Source organism: Aythya ferina, assembly GCF_964211825.1.
Source record: "Aythya ferina genome assembly, chromosome: 3".
Lineage (NCBI taxonomy): Eukaryota > Metazoa > Chordata > Aves > Anseriformes > Anatidae > Aythya > Aythya ferina.
Window position 1 is genome coordinate 56,636,191 of NC_140298.1, and position 9,531 is coordinate 56,645,721.

The 9,531-nt window shown below is 38.2% G+C and overlaps 1 long non-coding RNA gene across 1 annotated transcript; it reads left to right on the forward strand.

Annotated features, from left to right (window-relative positions):
• Positions 1-2,093: 2,093 nt before the first annotated feature.
• LOC311433961 lies at positions 2,094-6,723 on the forward strand. Its single transcript, XR_014691121.1, has 3 exons — positions 2,094-2,120; positions 5,086-5,783; positions 6,341-6,723. It is a non-coding gene; the product is annotated as an uncharacterized lncRNA (long non-coding RNA).
• The last annotated feature ends 2,808 nt before the right edge of the window (positions 6,724-9,531 follow it).

Here is a 9,531-nt window from a genome sequence, read left to right on the forward strand (position 1 = left end):
GCAACAATTCAGGTCAGAAACACCAAAACAGAGACTTCAGACCTGCAAATTATAATTAATTTTGAGCAAGTTTTTTTCCTTCCTTTGCCTTCAACAAAACCTACTCTTTTCATCTATTCTTCATCTTCAGCTAGTTCAATTAATGTGTAGAATATAAAGAAACGCTACATTTTATTTCATTGTCAAGATTTCCTGCAGGCCTGTCATATCTTCCATAATGTTTTCAGTCTTAATGACAGAGGAGAGGAAAGATGTTCTGCGGATTGTTTTTCTTTTCTTCTCTTGGAAGTATTGGTAGAGGAGGACAGTGTGATATTTTATATATGTTAACCAATTTCTTTGCTTTTTGTTGTAGTTAGTTCACTGATACCAGGACTGAGGTGACAGCTTTATACTTGAAAGCTTCATTGGTAATGTGAATATAGTTAGCTCTGCAGCACTCATCATGTATCCATAAACTGCACAGCTTTTGTGGATACACTGTAACTGACATTTTCTTGATTTACTTTTTCCTTCCTCTCTTTGTGGTTCCCATTCACTCTCAAGATACTCTTGCTTGCAGAAATGCAAATTCATTCTCCTTCACCAGCACTGAAAGCACCTCATCTGCTTTATTTAACACATCTTTTCAGAGATGGTTCTGTAGACTATTACTGTGACCTAGGGTGTTATCTAGTGCATCTGTGAAACTTTCAGCAAATCAATAAGTTAAAAAGTTTTAATCAGTGCAAGGAAGATGTCTTAGCAGATCTTCTCTTTGGTCGGCTTTCTTTGAATGAAATTATTATTTTTTGTTTGTTTGTATTAGAAAATACAAAGTCCAGTCTCAGAAAAAGCTACCCAGATTGTTCTGCCTGTTAAAACAAGAGCAGACTAGTCTCAGAGTGGACTCAATGATTGTTTTGTATGTCTTGTGTTATATGATAGGGGATGGATTACAGGGAGGTGGGTGTCAAAATCATGTGATTTTCATGTGCCCTTGAAGTTCAATGGCAGCTGTGTCTGCTTATATAGGGGTAAAACTGGAAACAAAGCCTTTAAAATGAATAACTGCCCCAATATGTCATAAAATGAATGCAACATAGATTGTTCACAGATAACTTGTCCTGCAGAATTTAAACACAGACATCAAAGTCCAGTTTATTAGCCAGTAACCCCACTCCGTTGTAGATCTGAATGCATAAAGTAGTGAAAATATTTTTTATATAAAGGGATAATCATTTACAGAAAAGCCAAATCATACCATCAAATTTTTAGCAGACCTTCATGTTGTAATCAAAGAATTGTGCTTCCCAGAACATGAATGGTAAACTGTATTTCATGGGGAAGTGTTTCAGGGACTGGGGTAGGCATAAAAATGTGCTTGATGGAAAAATTGGCATAAAGCTTTCTGCCCCTTCCACCTACCCTGCATTTATAATCTTTGCCAAAAGATGTAAGTTGTTCTTCTTTAGCTGATTCATTCTCCTTTATGATCTAAAAACACTCTTCCAGCCCAGAGCAGATGTGGAAACTTAGAACAGCAGATGTGAGATTTTGTGCTTCAGAAAGAATTGGCATTGGAGCAACAAGCATATTTGACACTTGCTTGTCCCTTGTAAATCACCTAGCCTTTTTATTTAAATGAAACCATGCCATCCCAGGGAACTGTGAACATTTTGAAGGCAGTTTTCTATTCAGCATCTTATAGGAAAATATGGGAGAACTGAATGGGAGAGAATCAAAAGCTAGAGTGATGAGGGGCAGACCCCTGTGTCAAATGACCAGACATATATTCAGTGGGTAGGTCTGCTTTGCTAAAACATGTCTTGTTCTCAAAACAAATGCTCTGTGAATAACAGCCTGGTTAGGAGATTCTGTTACAATAACAATGTTGGTTCTGGTCTGCCTGCCCTCCAGAAACTTGTGTTGCTTGTACCTTACTGTGTGAATTCTTTGCACCTATGCTTGGGTAGTCATTTCTCTCACCTGGGATACACTTACAATCTTCTTTCACAGCTGAATATCTCCCACCATTTAGATCTCTAAAGTTCACATCTGGGTATTTATTGAGCAGTATTCTAGCTTATTCGACAGCTTCTCAGAAAGGAAAGCACCACACAAGCACTATTTTTATACAGGTAAGTGGATACATAACAAGCTGCCCAAAATCACACCAGGTTGATGTGTCCCCTCCCAGAAGAGAGCACAGTTTACCTCCCCATGAAGGGGGATGATGAAGATTTAGCTCAATCTTAAATGAATGTGAATGGAAACAGTCATGCCATCCCTGCACGGTGTGCTACACAGAGCTTTTGCTGTCTCAACCACTACAACTAAACTCAGTTTTATAGCTAATTCCACTTACTGCTTTGCTTATCATCACATTTGTTCTTTGGGCTTTTTCTTCATCATCTTACATGGGCATCAATTAACATCTTTAACTCTCTTTTCAGGCAGGTCTTTTGAATGCATGCTGCCAACTTTCCCTTAGTGCCCAGTGTATTTCTGAAATGTGTTAGAAGACAAGTCCAGCAAAGGAAAGGAATGAGACACTGCAAATTAAATGATAAAGGGATGCTGCCAAACTTGGTTTTTGAATACAGCCCAAGGCACGATATGCATAAGAATTAGTTTAGGTACCAGCAGTTCAGCCTGCAATGTTTTGTGTGGGCTGACTTTTGGACTACATGTTACTATTAGACAAGTATTGTAAAAAATTAGGAAACCATTTTCTGCCAGGAAAGTGTGAAGTCTAGAGATATTTATTGACTTTTTCACACATAAGTTTTCTTTTTGGTATGTCTTTCTGTACTTTTCTGTGTGTACAGGCTCAGGTACTCTATAAATTTAATGTTAGGCTTTGAAGGAAAAACATATGTTTACATTGATAGGTGGGAGGGACTGTGGGACTGGAGAACTTAAATAGATGAGATGGGAGTAAAAAAGTAGGAAATGCAATGGACTGAAAGTACAAGGCTAGGAACTTAATGAATTAAAATTTCAGAAGGGAGGAGGAATTAAAGTGGATCAGTAAGTAGTAAGATGATAAGTATTATTCTTTTTTTTGTTCCTCTTCATAATGTGTATACATGAAACACAAATGGCACACACACACAAAAAAAATCTGCAGGAAGAGCACATGAAGCTCCTTACACTATTCAAGAAGCAAGGCATAGCTCTGAATGACAGCTGTAGGCACCTGCAGGTGGGATACATGCCTTTCCCTTGCATGGGGAAGTTGCTGAGGGTCAAAGAATGGTGTCCAGGTCCTTGTACCCAGTGCTCTTGAATTGTCCAAGTAGGCCTAATGGGACATGAAGAAAAGTGCAAAATGATTTTTAACGCGTTGAGCATCAACCACTTGGTGTACCTCTTGCTTTATCCATTTTGCATCTGGAGATGCTCAGGACTGGAACTGTGGAGCTGCTTTGTGGGACAGTGTTAAAGACAACTCCTCTGAAGAGAAATGGGACCTGCTTGCCATCCGATAGCCTTCAGGAGAGCTGGCACTTTAAATGATTATATTAATAGTTAAACATTTCACAGCAGTCACTCAAGAGAACATGTTTGTTAGAGGCAGGTGGTGACTAATCATCCCTTAGCCCACCTTTACCACATTCAAGAATTGTCAGAAAGCTGACAAGTAGAAAAAACTCTTAGTAACTAACTCTTCATTATAACAAGTTGACACAGGAGACATCGACCCCCACTGCTCAATCAAGGATCAAGATGGGAAAAATAGGGCTTCTAAGTTTCTTTTTCTTATCCTTGGAGCTTCATTACTTAGGTAATGGCAAAAATATGTTCCTCAAATGTTGAAACTAATACATATGTAATCCTCTTTCCCCACACAGAAATTAATCATGACTTCCAAATTCAGAATTTACATTTATATATATATATATATAAATATATTTTTTTTGTTTTTCTGGAGCAGCTGAGGTTAGACATTTAAATGGTCCTCCTTCACAGTCCCATGATGTTCCTTATGAATTGCCTGTCAGTGATACATGTAAGCCATACTCTGGTATTGCAGGTCAACTTGTAATTCTCCAAGCAGAGATGGATGGCTAAGTGTCAGCATATTCTCAAGCCTGGGACAGATGTTGAGGTGCCTTATATTCCATAGCTACCAGACAACATTGTAGACCAGCTCTGAGCCTGCTAGGATATTGTTTGAAGGTTGACACAGCTATTTTTTTGGTCCCAGAGCTGAGGAGAGACAAAAGGCAGAGTGAAGCTGCTTTCATATGCATTCTGCTAGGAGTGGAGCTAAAGGTAGCTCAAGTGAGCAAAGAGAACCAATTTAAAATGTAGCAGATGCTGATCTTAGGCTTAGCTTATAAAAGGATAAAAAGTGTTTCTTTTATTAAAAAAAAAAAAAGAGAGAGAAAGAAAAATTAGCAGTGCAATGGGGAAGAATATACTTCAGCTGGAATACAGAACGCTGTAGGGATGAAAGGAAGGTATCCTTTGAGATGGCAGATGTACTACCAAATATTTATTTCTTTTAAATATTTTCTTAAGTCTTTAAAGTAAAGTAGTAGCGTCTATTGTTTCTCTTGGCAGCTTATCTAGCCATGAGTTTCTGTGTGTAATGAAATTCCACCTACAGTAAATCTTCTGAGTTCCTGAAGTTTAACTCTACCAGTTCTGGCTCAGCTCAGCTGCCTCCCCCACATAAGTTAATTCCAACACATTATGAGCTTGTTATCAACAGTTTTGTCCTGAATGTCCTGGACATTCAGTTGGATGAATTAGGTCAGCTCTATTCTCTATGGTTCTCTTATTAATCCACCTAATCTGATCACTGGAATTCTCAGTCTTTGTTCCTGCCTTAGAACTCACTATTTAGATTTGGAGACTCAGTTTCTGAAAATTCAATATATTTATTAGTCACTGGGTCATTGCAGCTGGGGAAGACACCAGCCACACCAGCTGGTGTGGTCAATGATCTACAGGCCTACTGTCCTGGTCAACGATCTACAGGCTGGGCTGTCCCTGTGACTTCATGTAGTGAGAGTACAGCCTGTATGTATGGAGATCTTTTATTATGATTGGTAAAAGATGGAATTGGCCAGAGCAAGCTGCTGTCCTTTCCAGGGTGGCTCCTCTGATTTTCTTGCCATTACAAGCCCAGTGATTTATTCTATGGATAAGCCACGAATTCTGAGTGGCTGTGCCCCATTTCATGGTTTGGAGCTGTATCTGCAATAACCCCAGATGTCTGTATCTCTTCCTGCTCTACTGCACCAAACTAGATACTGTCAGCAAGAAGCAACTCCTTGACCTGGTGAATCCACCCAAGCAACACAGAGTCAAACATCAGCAGAGAGATGGTGAATCCAGAAAAAACATGTGAGACTGTTGTGCAGGAAGCCCACAGACCCCCCCTGTTGCCTTGGTCAAATAATAACTGGACAGCCTCAGCTCAACCTCCTAGCTTCTTCTGGAGACTCTTGGCTGCCAGCCTTGTGGGAAGCAGGAGATTTTCCTATGTATCTTGAAGTCCTTTCCATGTGGAAAGGCCTTTTCTGACTTAAGAATATTTGTCAGCTATTTGGGAACTTTATATTATTTCTGGAAATAAAGACAAAAATGCTAATTTATTGAGAAAAGAAGGGCACAGGGTATCCCGCATAAAGTCTCCAGCCTGAAGCTGGTGCCACTGTACTTGAAGTGCCAGCATTTTTTTTTTGGTGGAAAACTTGATCTGTGTCTGCTCCAAGAAGAAATTGCCCAGAAGATTAAAATAATGACACTGAAGTCACCAGCTGTAATCATCTGAATCCCTTATGCCTGTAAGTCATGCAGACATTTTACCTTCATGAAATCAAATGTAATTCCAAGCAGACAAATTTAGTTTAAATAGTTGGCTTGTCTGAATAAAGCCTTTGAGAACGTACAAAAGAACTTCTAATTTTGTACCTAAGATGTTGGAGTACTTTTGATTATCTAGTGCTGCTTTCCTTCCTCTTAAAGGACTATGCTTTAATGGTCAGTTTTACATCATATTCTGAATGTGACTTCAGTAGCCCAAACAATAGGCTGAGTGCCTTCTGTTTTTCTCTGTCTTGAAAAGAAGGGAAGGGAAGGGAAGGAAAGGGAAGGGAAGGAAAGGGAAGGGAAGGGAAGGGAAGGGAAGGGAAGGGAAGGGAAGGGAAGGGAAGGAAAGGGAAGGGAAGGGAAGGGAAGGGAAAGGAAGGGAAAGGAAGGGAAAGGAAGGGAAGGGAAAAAAGTTTTCAGGAACATTTGTTACTCTATGTTTCAGAACGTTTCCTCTCTTTACTACAGAATAGTTTTCTTGATTACTTCTCACTATTTGATGGTAAATACTGTCTTGATTTTTATTTAACAGTGTGACAACTCAGCCAAAAAACAAACCTGAGGAGAGAGATGAAATCCACACTGAATAAAGGAAAAGGTGGAGGGGAAAATTAGCGCAGAACTGAAGTGACTCATTCAGTGTCCATACTGGAGTCAGAAAGTCAGAAATAGAAACCAAATTGAAGATGAAGGAGATCATTTTATCATTTAGGGGAACCATTTTTGGTGGCATAATTTTTCCAACTCTTCATTCTTAACTTGTTTTTCTCCAGCAGGAATTGCTGAGCTTACATGTATGTAAGCCAACATCCTTCTTTGATTCATTCAAACTACTCTTCAGAATTCCTTTGCTCTATTGCAACTGACTAGAACATTAAAAAGAGAGCTACTTTGAAGGACCAATAAGATGTGTGTGTGTATTCTGGTACATGTGCCAAAACTTTGGTCTGTATCTGTAAATAGTGGAAGGCACTTCTTTCACTGGTAGCAGATGCTTAAGTGCCATTGAGAAACAGAGCTTTACTGGGAAATTATGAAAACTTACTATATTTTTTTTTTATCCTTTGTTTTTATGATCCATTTAATTCAGACTGTAAACATTTTGTGGAAGGAAGTAACCTTTACTGTTTAAGCATACTGGCTGCTTAATACATGACCAATTGCCATAAATAAATAATCAGTCCAGGTCACTGTGCATGATACTGCCTCTTCTTTTGCTGACTAGCTGAAAAGGGGGAGGTTAGAAATGACAGAGAAGAGGCTGTGTGCATATTTTTTTCTTTCCTACCACAGACTAGGAAACAGACATCAACCCATTTATACTGACAAAATCTGAATATTGGCTTGTTTTGTGTGTACAAGAACTTCCCCTTCTGTATGATATCCTAGTCTTTCCCTTAGGATCTATGAACATTACCTACATTACCTAACTATCAAACAAGAATCTGCGCACTGTGTTAAATTTCTGAAACTTGCAAGAAGGAATGTGTCACCTATCAGAGAGATGACATCAGACAGGTCTGATGTCAGTCAGTTTAGCTGATTGCTTTGAAATAGTCTCTAGCATCCTTTGCGCATATTCTCTGTGAAATGGTTTAATAGGATGAAGTGATTTCTTTCAGCTGACAAAGCTTCCTGAGTAAATGAAAAATAACTAATCTCTCCTGTAGATTTATTAAGACACAATTAAATAGTAGCTATTCAAGTGAGACCAGAGCTACATGTACCTGGTGTATGTAATTAGCCCTGTGTACCCAGGTACCATATGTATCATAGCTACTTTAGCTATGGAATGATATGTGTTTACCCTACTGCAGGGTAAATCAGTTCTAAAGGGCTTCAGCTGGCATGCTTATCACACTTTTTTTTTTTTTTTTTTTTTTTTTTTTTTTTTTGTGCCAGATCAATGTACTCGCAGTAGTAAATATAGTTGTTCTACTACCTCTTCCCCTTTTCCCTCTTAATTTATATGATTGTTATTGAGGCTCTGAATTACTCCATACCATACCTTACCTTTGTAGACCATGATTGGTTAGAAAAATTCTTTCTCTGTTTTATGGGCAGAAAAATGAAGCACGGAATAGGGTGACCAAATTCCAGATTCTGGATCTGTCTGTAGCTCTGCATCCTGCTCTTCATCCCATCACTGAGATGAAGCTATGGGTGAAGCCATGACACATTTATTTGTATGGAAACTGGAAAAGGAGTAGTATCATGATACAAAGTGTTGTGCAGTTTCAGAATACTATTGACATGGAAAGATGATCAGAGCTTGGGAGATTGGAAGAATTTCCTTTGAAAACCAGTGTTAATGTACCATTAACTGTGTCATACAAAACAGCACCTTTCAAAAAAAACATTAAGGGTTAAAAGTATATAGAGCAAAATTTGATAGTAATATGTACAACTCTATCTTTTCGCTTACCTAACCTTTATCTTTTGTTGTAAACATTTCTGAATGTCCATCTGTCCTGCTCCCAGTTGGTGATCTGTCACTTTGCAACCCTGTCAGCTCTGTTTCATATGCTTGGTCAGTGGTCAGTTACAGAGTCCTGCTAGAGTCTAGTATGCTCCCCGAGTCTTACAAGTAGCTTAAGAGAAGCATCATTATGCAATTTCTGGCCAATAACATGCTGTATGGAGATTATTGCATTCAGTTCAGGCTGTTTTACAATTGAAAAATTTTGTAGAGGTAAGATACAGTGCTGGAAGACCATGCCCGGATTCCAGTATTAAAGGAACCCAACTGGAATTGCTGTCAATCTTGCTGGTACATCTAGATCTCAGAATACAGTCCCCACAGAAATAACTTACTGAATGATATCATCTGGACTAATGTGCTGAGATGCAGAGATATGGCTAGATTTCAGTGAGCTTGTGCTGTTATTTTCATCAAGTAAATAGTGATAAATTCACTACCTGTTATAATCATCTAATAAGTTGTGGTTTTTGTTTGTTTGTTTGTTTGTTTTTTGAAGGCAGCCCAGTCTAGCAGTGGGAAAACTTTTTACAAGCTGGAAATGCTGGGGTTAGATGATCATCATAATAGGACCTATTAGATGTTTCTAGATTGAAGAAGACTCCAGAAAATTAATCTGGTGGAGTTCAATTAACTTATTGATTGCTTCTGAAGTTCATAACCCATTAAGTACACATAGGCAAGACTTGCTCTGGGCTTATGGATTGCCAGTAATTGAAACTGAGCAAGCTCAGGATCTGTACTTATACATATATGTTTATACCCAAAATTGTTTATAACATATTTTAAAAAGGAGCTAATCTCATCTGCTTATCTTATATGAAGAAGTACTGAAGTACCAGACACACAAATCTTCATAACTGGTATTTGTATGTTAAATCTTAAAAGCAGACATATAAAGTGCAAAACACATAAATCATTTCTGATAAGTCCACAGAAAGACTTTGCTAAAATAAAAATAAAAATCTTTACAAGCTCAAAGCTCATCTAAAGGTTACATTAAGCCAGTTAACATAAGTGCTCAAGGATCATGGGAATCTCATTCATAAATTAATGTGACCCAGAAAAATCCTTTGATCAAATAAACATGTCAGTTAAAATAAATGCATACGTATTCTTGTTTAATGCAATACGAACTAAAGAAGAAATATTTTATCTGTGTCTTTTTTGACCTAAAGCTACAAATCAGTAAACTCTGTAAGCCTTGGGTAAATCAGTGTTAACCCTCTATGAAACAGGTTATG